The sequence below is a fragment of the Miniopterus schreibersii genome (assembly GCF_964146895.1).
Source record: "Miniopterus schreibersii genome assembly, chromosome: 3".
Lineage (NCBI taxonomy): Eukaryota > Metazoa > Chordata > Mammalia > Chiroptera > Miniopteridae > Miniopterus > Miniopterus schreibersii.
The window spans coordinates 6,842,870-6,856,577 of record NC_138103.1 but is presented as its reverse complement, the minus strand read 5'-3'; the positions used below and the strand labels follow the sequence as shown (position 1 = coordinate 6,856,577).

Sequence of the window (13,708 nt, the reverse complement as noted above, 5' to 3'; positions counted from 1 at the left end):
TTGCACCCCAAGAAAGAGACCCATTCTATAATTAGCTTCCTTTACAGATATGAGGTACAGGACCTGTGAGCTCAGGCCTTGGAGTCAGAGGAAACTCTTGAGCCCTGCCTTTACCTCTTACCGCTTCTTCACCTTGCCAGTGTAGGTTTCTTCGCTTGTAAAATTGGGGTCATACTATCTACCTTAGACATGTCATTGAAGTTTTGTGGGTTTTGTTGTTGTTGTTTGTTTTTTTAATCTTCACCCAAGGATATTTTTTCCATTGTTTTTTCAGAGATAGTAGAAGGGAGAGAGAGAGAGAGAAACATCCATGTGAGAGAGACACATCGATTGGTTGCCTCCCACACGCACCGGGACCAAGGCCAAGGATCTAGCCTGCAACCGAGGTGCGTGCCCTTGGCTGGAATTGAACCCAGGACCCTTTGGTCTTTAGGCTGGCACTCTAACCACCGAGCCAAACCGGCCAGGGCAAAGTTTAAAAAAGCTGTAAAGTGTGGGGCCTATGGTAGGCAGTTAACTCAAGTGACTTATTATATGAAAGAGACAGAACTTAGCTAACAAGAGAGATGCTGTGGTTTGCAACCTGGGGAATTTCCCAGATGAAATCTGAAACTGGTTCCCATACACGGAGGGCAAGGAGAGAGCAAAGAAAGAGGCAGACTACTCCAGACTAGTTGGTAGGTGGCAGGTTTAACAAGGCAGGGAACTTACATACAAGGCTTGTCTTGGGCAGCTGTAAGTAGGTCTCCACCCATGCCCACAAAAATCTTAAAAGTTTATATAGGGGCCTTAACAGGGTTCAGTCATATATACTGTCTGGATGGTCTCAACAACACATTGCTCTCTCAAGTCTTCATCCTTGAAAATGGCTCCCATTGTGGAGCCGGTGGGCAGAACACACATTCCAAGGATGGGGAGGGGGTGAGGAGCCTCCCAATTGCCCAGGTTTGGCTCACGGATCAACCAAGATGGCTCACAGGTCATCTTGATCACCTCCTCCAACAGATGTTTCCTAGCGTGTTCTACTATCTTGGAGCAGTAAGAAAACACCATAAGTATATAATTTTCATTCTTGGAGAAGTCTTGAAGGTTGGGGTATGACTTTCACCCCCACCTTCTGATTCTATCCCTTGGCTATTCAGTATCTTCCATTCCCATATTCCTGGTGCCTGCCCTCCTCACTCTCCCAGGCTGACTAATCTAGACTTATGGAAGGTATCTGGGTAATGCTTAACTTCTGGAAGATGTCTCTGGATCTGCATCTAAGAACTGAGACCCAAGCTCATGGCTACTTATTAACATGTATCTTGATCTTTTTGTTAGTTTGTTTTCTACCACTGAGGGTGGTTCTGCTGATGCTAATTCAGGTGATGTCCTGTGGGAGCTGAATAGGGCCCTGTGCTTCATGAACAAGTAGTGAGACATTTCTGGATACTGCTTCTGTGGCGATTCAGTTCTTAGGCTCCTCAAGAAGCAACAGCCACACCCAGGGAAGAGGCATGGCCATGCACCTTGGGTGCAAATCCAAGGTAGAGTTTGCAGAGCTCAGCTACAGTCAAGGCAACATATCTAATTCAGGGTTTGCAGTGGAGGGTTAACACGGACTTGGATGGAGGTTTCAGGTTCAGTGGTGTTCAGGAATAGTGGGTCCAGGCCATGGTTCTTTGTCTCAGGGTGAGGCGCCTGCTGCAGCACTGGTATCTCTATCTCCCAATGTTTCTTGACTTTTGATCCCTTCATTCTGCATCTCCTTCCCCTTACTTTCTGCTGGAGAAGAGGGAGTCCTGGAGTCTCAGGACTTGGACTATAAGCAGCTTTAGTCCATGAGGCTTTTCATGGTTCTTGGAGGGGTAAGGAAAATTCAATGAGGGCAGTGGGAAAATTCAAAGATTTGAGTCAGACCTCCCCTGGATAATCGATTAAGAGAGGCCCTCAAGTCCCCACAGCTGGCTCATAGTCCTACAGAATCCTGGGAACACTGACCCCTTACCAAGAGCCCATCTTTGTCCATGGGGATTGCTAGAACGCCTCAGTCTGGGGCATTGTTCCTCACCTGTGAAAGACCCCCCCCCCCACTCCTTGCCAACAACAGGAACCCTCTAGGAACTCCTTAGGACCAGCTCAGGAAAAAACAGGATACAAAGATCCTCAATCTGTAGAGAAACTACTTTGACATTCTTTGTATTTCAGTTCATAAAGGCCCAAGATTAGTAACACATGAATATTCAGGAAAGTGTAGCTGCAAAGCTAAAAAGAAGAAGGGGGGAAGGGAGAAAGGGGGAGGAGGGGGGAGGAGGGGGGAGGGGGGAGGAGGAAGGCCCAGTAGATTGGAAGCTCTTTTTATTTTTATTTTTATTATTATTATTTTTTTAAATATCTTTATTGATTTCAGAGAGAGGAAAGGAGAGGGAGAGAGGCAGATAGAAACATCAAAGATGGAAGAGTCATTGATTGGCTGCCTCCTGCACGCCCCCGGACTGGGGATCAAGCCCACAACCCGGGCATGTGCCCTGACCGGGAATCGAACCCCGATCACCTGGATCCTAGGTCGACGCTCAACCTCTGAGCCACACCCGGCCAAGGCAGAAGGTCTTTTTAATGAGTGGCACATTAAAACCCCTGCTCTTCACCTTGAGATGTGAATGCCGACTGACCTTGCACTCTCCCACTCCAATCGAAAGATATGCATCCTGAGCTCCAACACTTGTCATCTTTGGGCCCCTTTCCAAAGAGCTCCTGTTTCGTTGAGAATTACCTTTTACAAAGCACTCTGATCCTTTGCCCTTCATTAGCAAGGGGCTCAACCTCTCTCCCTTAATTTTCTTACTTGTTAAGCGGGGAAATAATTTCTTCCTCTTAGGGATGTGTGGAGATCAAATGAGATAATGTGACTAAAAGCATTAAGGTTCAGTATGTGTTGAACAAAATTTACTTCCCTTCCCTACCCCCACACATGACATTCTTTCTCCATAGCATTCACTGGGGAAAGAATGGCCAGGGGTTATTTTTCAAAACCTATAGGTATATATTCCCCCAACCTGGAAGCAGCCTGGTGCCACTTGGACTCTGAGAGAATGGAACTGACCTAGAAAAGTTACTGAAATTGCACTGGATAGTTCCTTCAGAGGGAGATCTTTGTAAGTTATGGGCCCTTGAGGCCTTCCAGGAAAATCTAACTTTAGGCAGACACAAGTTCCCTCATCTCAACAGGCTCCTCTGGGCCCTGCCTTCTCTGGGATCCTCAGCTCCAGAGGACCACAGACTTCAACTTTTTGTTTTATCCAAGAGACAAGGTGCTTTCAGATTCAGGGAAAAAGAATTGAGTCAGAGGTGGTGTAGGAGTCTGGGAGGGGGCAGGGCACAACTCAACAAGGTGTTATTAGAACCATTTTATGCTAAGGAAACTGAGGCTCAGAGAAATTAAATGGTTTGCCCAAGTCCACACCGCATGCAAGGGATGGAGTCAGGATCAGAATCCAAGTCTGCTTGACATCAGTCCCCAAGCACTGAACTACTGTGAGGTACTGAATATACTGCCCCTGTGACCCACAGCTTAGGGGCAGAGGGTCTTTGGTCCCAGGCCTCACTTTTAGGAAACTCTCAAATTTAAATTTTATTTACTTACTTAAAATATGTTTTTATTGATTTCAGAGAGAGGAAGGGAGAGGGAGAGAGAGACAGAAACATCTGTGAGAGAGTGTCACTGATTGGCTGCCTCCTCCATGCCCCGATGGAGCCCGCAGCCCTGGCCTGTGCTCTGACCAGAACCGTGACCTCCTGGTTCTCGTGTCAACACTCAATAACTGAGCCTTGCTGGCCGGGCTCAAATTTAAACTTTCGATTTTATCCATAAACAAGTAGTCTAGACCCAAAGACAGTCTTACCTTGGTTTTATGTATTATTTTTCTCTTACAATTATTTTGTGAGTAACACAATTATATTGCAGTGCCTTTTGTGTTAAAAGTATCAATTTGCTAAATGCATGTAAAACATACCACTGTTTTAGGTTTTTCTTTTTCATTTTTAAAATATGACGGCAGCTTAAAACAAAACAAAAAACAAAACAAAACAAAACGGTAATGGCTAAGCCCTCTGCCGACTTTATAAAAGGCCCACCTCATGCCCGGCGGGCGCGGCTCAGCGGTTGAGCGGCAGCCTAGGATCCAGGGGATCGCGGTTGGATTCCTGCTCCTGGCACGTGCCCGGGTTGCGGCTCGATCCCCAGCAGGGGGCGTGCAGGAGGCAGTTGATCAACGATGACTCATTGATGTTTCTCTCTCCCTCTCCCTTCCTCTCTCTGAAATCAATAAAGATATACTGATTAAATCAATGGCCCACCTCAGCCTTGGACAGGGGTCCAGGGACCTTTCCTCCCCGCCCAGTGACCCTCCCCACTCCAGGCCCCCGGAGGACCCCGCCTTTTGGATCTGGACCCCGAGAAAGTCCCTTAGAAAACTTGGCGCAGCCAGCGTCACCACCTGCTTACCCAAAGCAGTGACGTCCTTTCCTCGCTGGGTCGAGGTAACCTTACTAAACCAGGCACAGGTCGGGCTCCTCTTCTCGGCGCTGGCACCCACGTGAGCTGGGTGCCAGTCCCCACAGTCGCGCCGGTTGATAGGACATTTGCAGTCAAACGCCTACACCAGGCGCTGCGATTGGGCCTGGAAGGGCGTGCGTGTAACCCGCAGACCGGGCCTTAGCGATGCTCGCGGGGCCAGTGACCCGGTGCCAGGAGGAAAAGCCGACGAGGAAGGCGCGCTCAGGGGCCTGCAGGGCTGCGGGGGTCGAGCTTCCCACTGGAGCGCTCAAGGTCTCGGGCGGACTGTGGAGCGGTCGTATCGGAAACCGTGTGCGAGTTTGGCGCTTACAAATCCTCACTAACGGTCAGTTTTCTCCTGTAAAACAGGGATGTTGATCCCCCAAGAGCATTGTGAAAAATACCCACAAAGACTGTCCTTGTGGAAGTCAAGTAAAAATGTGTGAAAGTTTATATGAAATGCCCAGAATAAACAAATCTGTAGAAGTAGGGCCAGGGAGGGGCCCAATGGGAAGTGACTGCTAATGGATTAGGAATTTGTTACCAGGGGTGATGAAAATATTCTAAAATTAGATCGTGGTGGTGCTAATATACAAAAAGCCTTTGAATTGTACTTTTCAAATAGGTGAGTTATGTCATACATGAGCTCTCTCAATAAAACCGTTTTTAAATGGGTGAAAGTCCTTTGTAACTTCACTAAAAATTTGGGTGCTCTACATATCGCAAAATCTCCCCATCTGTTATCCAATTTTGCCCTCCAGCCCATCCTTCGAGGTGATCAGCGTTTTAGAAAGACACACACATAACTGCAGGGCAGGACAGTGGGAAAGACCCTAGAAGATCTCAAGAAGAGACTGAAGAAGGTTTCAGGAGGCGATTCCAAGGATGATAGAATCTGGACAAACGGAGGCACAATGTTGGAAAAGCACAGGACATATATCATGGTAATAATTAGAGCAGTCTGGCTCTAGCATAGAGTATTTGAGGAAGAGCTTTTGAAAATGTCTGTTTGGGTAAGATTGTGCTACGTAAAATGAACATGATGTTTGCAGCTTGATGGACTGGATAGGGACAATCCAACTCTGATTTTTTTTTTCTTTTTTTTAATCCTCATCAGAGGATATTTTTTCCATTGCTTTTCAGAGAGTGGGGCAGGGGAGAGAGAGAGAGAGAGAAAGAGAGAGAGAGGGAGAGAGAGAGAGAAACATTGATGTGAGAGAGACCCATCAGTTAGTTGCCTCTCGCATGTGCCCTGCCCTTACTGGGGCCGGGGATCAAGCCTATAACTGAGGGTATGTGCCCTTGACCGGAATCAAACCCAAGACCCTTCAGTCCGAGGTCCAACATTCTAACCACTGAGCGAAACCGGCTAGGGCAAAAAATGAATCATTTTTCCCCATTAGAAATAATGTAAATTGGATTAATCCGTTCCAGACCCCCAAATGCTGCCCTGTTTTAACCTTTCTTACGTACAGTACACATCTAATGTACTGATTAACCTATAAATAAACACTGTAAAAACAGAAAGGACATGAAATGTAGATGAAAACAACAAAAAGGGAATGAAATGTACAGTAAACAACGAAAATTTACATACACACTAGAGCTTACCTTTAATGCTGGGAGCTCTGGATGCCTGACTGTGGAGAGGGGGGAGGGCGGACGGCGGGGGGGGGACGTCCCTGTTGGAAGGGGAGCCCCCTCCGTGGAAACGGCAGGTAGCTGCTCTCCTGGGCTCTTTCCTCTGTCTCTTTGCTCCTCTAGGACTTGCTTCTGTCTCACTAAAAGCCCATCCAGTGATGTTCATTTTTGCCTGTGTCTGAACACTTGCCTGAAGTGAAACCCTGCACTGTCATTGAACAAGTTTATCGCACGGTATGCTACTTCTTTGGCAGGGTGATATTTCTCAATAAAACTTTGCATTTCTCCCCATTTCCCAAGCATTTCCTTGATCAGTGAAGGAGGAACATCCTCCCTGCCCTCCGCGTCCCCTGAAGAGAGGTCCTCGGCTGCTGGCTGCCGCCGCCTCTGCGGGCCTTGGAGTTCCTCAGTGGTCAGCTCGGTGCTGTGGTCCTCCCCCAACTCCTCCATGTCATATATTCCCACTCCCAGATCCATCTTGCACAGCAGTTCTTAAATCTTCACAAAGGACCATCTTTCTTTTGTCTTGTCTTTCCTCAAAAACCTTCACTATAAAACACATGTGCTAAGTGACACACATGTAAAGGTTAGCACTGAGGCACTGTTTATAATTCTGAAGGATAGAAGACAACTTAAATCCCCATCAGTAGGAGAGCAATTAAAGGAACTATAGTATAGCCCCGCCGGACGTGGCTCAGCAGTTGAGCATCGACCTAGGATCCAGGAGATTGTGGTTCAATTCATGGTCAGGGCACAGGCCAGGGCTGCGGGCTCGATCCCCAGTCGGGGGTGTGAAGGACGCAGCCCATCAATGACTCTCTCATCATTGATGTTTCAACTCTCCCTTCCTCCCTCTGAAATCAATAAAGATATATTTTTTAAAAAATAAAAAATAAAGGAACTACAGTATAGCCACACAGTGGAAAGCTAGACATCTGTTGACAACAACACAGAAGTGCTCTATGCACTGCTAGGAGCGAGCTCCTAGATACATTAAGTGAAGAGCAGAGCACTGTATGTAATATGTTACCTCCTGAGTATAAACAAGACAGGCAGAAGAGCAGATATGGATATTTGCTTTTCTATGCACAAAGAAACTCTAGAAGATAGATAAGAATCTAATAAGAATGATTTCCTATATGGGACCAGGACTGAATAGAAAATTATTTTTAAAATGTAAGCCATGTAACTTTATTACTTAATAAAATGTAAAATTTAAAAGACAATAGTTCCTCCTTACCTGCAGCATCCACTCACTCATTTGCTCACCTAGCCATTTAACAAATCTTCATGGAATCAAGCACACCAGTGCCTGGAAGCCCCCACTTTCCCCACTACAGCACTTTTTTCCTCCACGTAAGCTGACCTTCACTGAGCCCTGAGTAATCTCTTCACCTCCCATTTCTCTGATGGTCCCTCCCCAGTTGCTGAACTGAACTTCATGCTCTAAATCTATGGCCCCAAACCTGTGGCTCTCAATGGCTAAGTGTTTTGTGATTTTGTAGGAGCATTTCTTTGGTCACAGTGATGGAGGACCTATTGGCATTTAATGAGTGAACCCAGAAATATCAGTTATCTTACACAGTATCAGACCATCCTGTTCAATGAAAAACTGTCCCTTGGCAGCTTGAAAGGCATGAGGGACATGTGGGGAGAAGTGGAATTGTGGCTTCAGAGCTAGGGCTGAAGGGGCAGCTGACACTGTTCCGGTGCTGAGTTCTCCCCCCACACGGCTTGCATGTGCAGGTGCAGGCGAGCACCAAATTTGAATCTGCGTTAACATGGTAAATACCACTTACCCTACCCTGGTGTCTCCGAGACCCCACTCCACCCAACTCATGCGCTGTCCAAGGCTCTTTCAGCAGCTGTTCCTCACAGGCAGCTGGCCGCAGCTCATGCTGGACATTCCTAAAAACTCTCAGAGGTCAGCAGGACCCAGGAAGGCTGCAGCAGGCTGTGATGTGCCCTGTGCCTTTTGCTGTGTGGCCCCCGGCTGCCACTGGTGTCAGCATGGCCTCTCCCACATGCTTCTGGGCCCAACACAGGCAGCTACCAACTGCGGATAGCTTTGTAGCTCCTACCAGATGGCCCAGGGTGGGCACAAGCAGCAGCTGACCTTGGCCTGCGCTGGAGTGCCTCCCAATGGGCCCCAGAACCAACACACCTGGTGGCCAGGTTCCGACCATAACATAGCACCACCCGATTAGCTCCACAAATGGCACACCCAAAGGGTGATCTTGCCAGGCATCAGAGCCCGCTGGGGCAAATCCCGCTCTGTTGGGTTGGCGCCCGTACAGCAGTTTGTCTGCTGTGGTCGTTGCCAGTCCTCATAGCCAGTCAGTCTGAGAGTCAGCCGCACCCACTGATGTGCCAATAGCAACCAAGGCTCAACTGCAGCAGGAGGGTACACGCAACCCACATAATGTTCACCTCTGGAGAGCCCAGCCCAGGCGACCAGGGAGACTGTACCACGGGGCCTCACGGGACACCTACATAAGACCACCATGACAAGATTGGGAAATGTAGCAGATCTAGTTAATACATAGAAACAAACACAGAGAGACAGCCAAAATGAGAGACAAAGAAACATGTCCCAAGTTAAATAACAGGACAAAATTCCAAAAAAAGAGCTAAACAAAATGGAGACAAGTAATCCATCAAATGCACAGAGTTCGAAACACTGACTACAAGATCGTTCAACGAACTTAAAGGAGGAAATAGATGAACTCAGTGAGAACTTCAACAAAGAGATAGTAAACACAAAAAAGGACACGGAAGCTATGAAAAAGAACTATTGTACTGAAATGAAGAATACACTAGAAGGAATCAACAGCTGATTTGATGAAGGAGGGGATCATATTAGTGATTTGGAAGACAAGGTAGCAGAAAACACCCAATCAGAAGAGCAAAAGGAAAAAAGAATTTTAAAAATGAGGATAGCTTAGCCCTGACTGGTGTAGCTCAGTGGTTAGAGCATCAGCCCACACATCAAAGGATCATGGCTGCGATTCCCAGTCAAGGGCATGGACCTGGGTTGCAGGGTCAATCTCCGGTCCCAGTTAGGATGCATGCAGGAAACAGCCAATCGTTGTGTCTCTCTCATATCAATGTTTCTCTCTCTCTCTCCTCCTTCCCTCTCTTTCATTGTCTCTAAAAATCAATAGAAAAAATATCCTCAGGTAAAGATTAACACAAAAAACGATGAGGATAGTTTTAGCCCTGGCCAGTGTGGCTCAGGTGGTGAGCGTCATCCCGGGCACCAAAATGTTGCTGGTTCAATTCCTGGTCAGGGCACATGCCCAGGTTGTGGGCTCAATCCCTGTTCAGGGTGCATGCAGGAAATAGCCAACTGATGTTCCTCCCTCACATCGACATTTCTTTCTCTCTCTCTCTCTCTCTCCTCCCTTTCTCTCTCTCTAAAATCAATAAAACATTAAAAAATTTTTTTAAATGAGGATAATTTACCCGGCCGGTGTTGCTCAGTGGTTGAGCTTCAACCCATGAACCAGGAGGTCATAGTTCAATTCCCAGTCAGGGTACATGCCCTGGTTCCAGGCTGGATCCCCAGTAGGAAGTGTGTAGGAGGCAGCCAATTGATGATTCTCTTTCATCATTGATGTTTCTTTCTCTCTCTCCCTCTCTCTGAAATCAATAAAAACACATTTTAGAAAAATTTGTTAAAGCCTAGCCAGGTGTGGTTCAGTGGTTGAGCACTGACCTAGGATCCAGGAGGTCACTGTTCAATTCCCGGTCAGGGCACATGCCCAGGTTGCGGCCTTGATCCCCAGTCGGGAGTATGCAGGAGGCAGCCGCTCAATGACGACTCTCTCATCATTGATGTTTCTCTCTCTCTCTCCCCCTCTTCCTTCCTCTCTCTGAAATCAATAAAGATATATTTTTTAAAAATTGTTAAAAAGACATAGGGTGGCTGAATGGATAAGAAAACAAGACCCACACATATGCTGCCTACAAGAGATCCATTTCAGATTGAAATACACAGATTAAAAGTAAAGGGATGGCCTGGCCGGGTGTTGCTTAGTGGTTGAGTGTCGACCTAGGATCCAGGAGATTGGGGTTCGATTCCCAGTCAGGGTACATGCCCGGCTTGTGGGCTCGATCAATGACTCTCTCATCATTGATGTTTCTATCTCTCTCTCTCCCTCTCCTTTCCTCTCTCTGAAATCAATAAAGATATATTTAATAAAAAAAAAAGTAAAGGGATGGAAAAAGATATTTCATGCAAATAGAAATGAAAAAACTGGGGTTATAATACTTTAAAATAAAGGCTATAACAAGAGACAAAGAAGGACATTTTGTAATGATAAAGGGGTTAATCCAAAAAGAGGATATAACACTTGTAAACATGTATGCGCCCAACATAGGAGAAGGTAAATATATAAAGGAAATATTGATGGACATAAAGAGAGAGATCAAGAGTAATACAGTAATTGTAGTGGACTTTAACACCCATTTACACCAATAGACCATCCAGACTGAAAATCAACAAGGAAATAACGGCCTTAAGTGATATATTAGGCCAGATGGATTTAATTAATATTTTTAGAGAATTTCACCCCAAAGCAGCAGAATATACATTATTTTCAAGAACCCCTGAAACATTTTCCAGGACAGACCACATGTTAGGTCATAAAACAAGTCTCAATAAGTTTAAGAAGATTGAAATCATATCAAGCATCTTCTCTGATCACAACAGTATTAAACTGGAAATCAATTAAAAGAAGAAAACTGAAAAACACGAATATATCAGGCTAAATAACATGCTACTAAACAAGAATGGGTTAACAATGAAATCAAGGAAGAAATCAAAAGGTACTTTGAGACAAATGAAAAGGAAAACACACCCACCTAAAATCTAGGGAACAGAGCCAAAGCAGTTCTAAGAGGGAAATTCATAGCCACACTGGCCTACCCCTAAAAACAAGAAAAATCTTAAACTATCTTACTTTACATCTGAAGGAGCTAGAAAAAGAACAACAAACAAAATGCAAAGTGAGTAGAAGGAAGAAAATAATAAAGATCAGAGCAAAAATAAAATAAATTCTAAAAAACAATACAGTTGCTCAGCTATAAAAAAGAATAAAATCTTACCATTTGTTACAACATACCTAGTGAGTATTATGCTAAGTGAAAAAAACAAAATAAATGAACAAACAAAACAGAAACAGACTCATAGATACAAAGAACAAACTGATAGTTGCCAGAAAGTTGGGGATTTGGGGGACTGGGTGATAAAGGTGAAGGGATCAAGAAGTACAAATTGGCAGTTACAAAACAGTCATGGGGATGTTAAGTACATTATAGGGAATATAGTCAATAATATTGTAATAATTATGTATGGTGCCATGTGGGTACTAGGCTTATCTGGGGAATCACTTTGTAAGTTACATGGATGTCTGACCACTATGCTGTTCACCTGAAACTAATATAATATCAAATGTCAACTAATTGAAAAAGAAAAAGAAACTGTCCCTTGTCTTCCATTTTTAGAATGCCCCATAGACATTCATGCAGGTGAAAACAAGTTATCTGAGTATAGCTAAATTCATTTTATATATGAACACAAACTTGTAAGTCCAGTTTTAATCCTGACTTTTCCAGAAAGACAGCACCTGTAACTTTAACAAGAATTATTTCTCATTTTGGCAAATCATGACACAGATGGCCACACTTGAATTTGAACCAACACAACTCATCTGTGATAGTTTGCATTTGTAGATGCTGTATTCAAGAAATCCTACATGTAGGTGAAAGTATATTACTAATTCAGTATGACCACTTCACTAAGCCTCATAGCAAAGCCCTACCCAAGTATTTACATACTGAGATAAAGTGTACAGATCCTGCCCCTTTTCCCAGCTGCAGCTAAGGTGCTCGGTCTTTCCGAGGAAGCTAAGACCGCATCAGGGTGAAGCCCTCACTTCATCCCAGAACTAGCACCACTCCTGGCGGCGCTTGCCCAGCACTTGCCCACACCATAGCCTCTGTCTCTGAGCTCACCTGCATCCACTTGGCTCTTACCCTGCAGGACCATGAGGTGACAGTGATGGAGGATAAGATCAATGCCTTCATTAAAGCAGCTGGAGTAAATGCTGAACCTTTCTGACCAGGCTTTTTGTAAAGGTTCTGGCCAATGTCAACATTGGGAGCCTCATCTGCAATGTAGGGGCTGGTGCACCTGCTCCAGCAGCTAGTGCTGCACCAGCAGGAGGTCCTGCCCCCTCCACCACTGCTGCCCAGCTGAGAAGAAAGTGGAAGAAAAAGAAGAACCTAAGGAGTCTGATGATGACAAGGGCTTTGGTCTTTTTGACTAAACCTCTTTTGTAACATTCAACAAAAAGCTGAATTCTGTTTAAAAAAAAAAAAAAAAGTAGCCCGGCCAGCGTGGCTCAGTGGTTGAGCTTTGATCTATGATGCAGGAGATCGCTGTTTGATTCCGGGTCAGAGCACATGCCCAGGTTGCAGGCTCCATCCCCAGTCGGGGGTGTGCAGGAGGCAGCCCATCAATGACTCTCTCATCATTGATGTTTCTCCCTTCCTCTCTCTGAAATCAATAAAGACATATTTTTTAAAAAAGTGTACAAATCCTAAGTGTAAGCTCAATGAATTTTCACAAAATGAACACACTCATATGATCAGTACCCAGATCAAGAAACCAAAACATTTCTAGTACCCTAGGCTCTCCTCATGTGCCTTCTAGTCACTACCCTTCTCAAGGTTAACCACTAGTCCAATTTCTAATGTTATCGCTTTGCCTTTTTGAACATAATACAAATGGAATCATAAGGTATTTTTATGTGTGTACGTGTGTGTGTGTGTGTGTGTGTGTACATTCTTTTGTGTCTGCCTTCCTTTGCTTCTTAAAATGCATTCATATTATTGCCTGTAGTTACAGTTTTTATTCTAAGTTATGTATAGTATACTATTGGATACACATTTTTAAATAAATTACTTTGTTCTCTAAATCATAGTAAGATCTATATTGATTTTTTATTTTTAAAAAAATTGATTTTAGAGAGGGAGGGAGAGAGATGTGAAACATCGATGTGAAAGAGACACATAAATCAGTTGCTTCCTGTATGTACCCTGAGTGGGGATAGAACCTGAGACCTTTTGGGGCACATGATAATGCTCCAACCAACTGAGCCACACCAGCCAGGGCAAGAGTTATATTGATTTTTAAAGTAGGACTATAGATGGGTTATTTCTCTATTCATTTACTTCATAAAAGTAGCATTCAAAATATTTATTCTAAAATGCATGCATTAGTTCTGATAGGTTGATGGCCAAGTTGCATCTTCCTGAATTTTGCCCTTTGGATCTTTGCGCAGTTGTGGTGACCTAGGCAGTCCCCCCTTCCTGACACCCTTTCCTTCAATTCTTGGATGATTCATTATTTCTCTGTGAATTCTTCTTCTCTAGCTATGCTTATGTGCTCTTTTGCGAACCCATATATAAGTTGAGTTTAGCATTTATCTCACCATGCACTTGTCTCTCTCTGAAAACAAGGAC

At 44.8% G+C, this 13,708-nt stretch overlaps 1 pseudogene across 1 annotated transcript; it reads left to right on the top strand.

Moving 5' to 3' along the window:
* The first annotated feature begins 10,541 nt into the window (after positions 1-10,541).
* Positions 10,542-12,630, top strand: LOC308554470 (large ribosomal subunit protein P1 pseudogene; annotated as a pseudogene). The gene is made up of 3 exons: positions 10,542-10,566; positions 12,178-12,239; positions 12,320-12,630. The product of its transcript is annotated as a large ribosomal subunit protein P1 pseudogene (transcript).
* Positions 12,631-13,708: the final 1,078 nt, after the last annotated feature.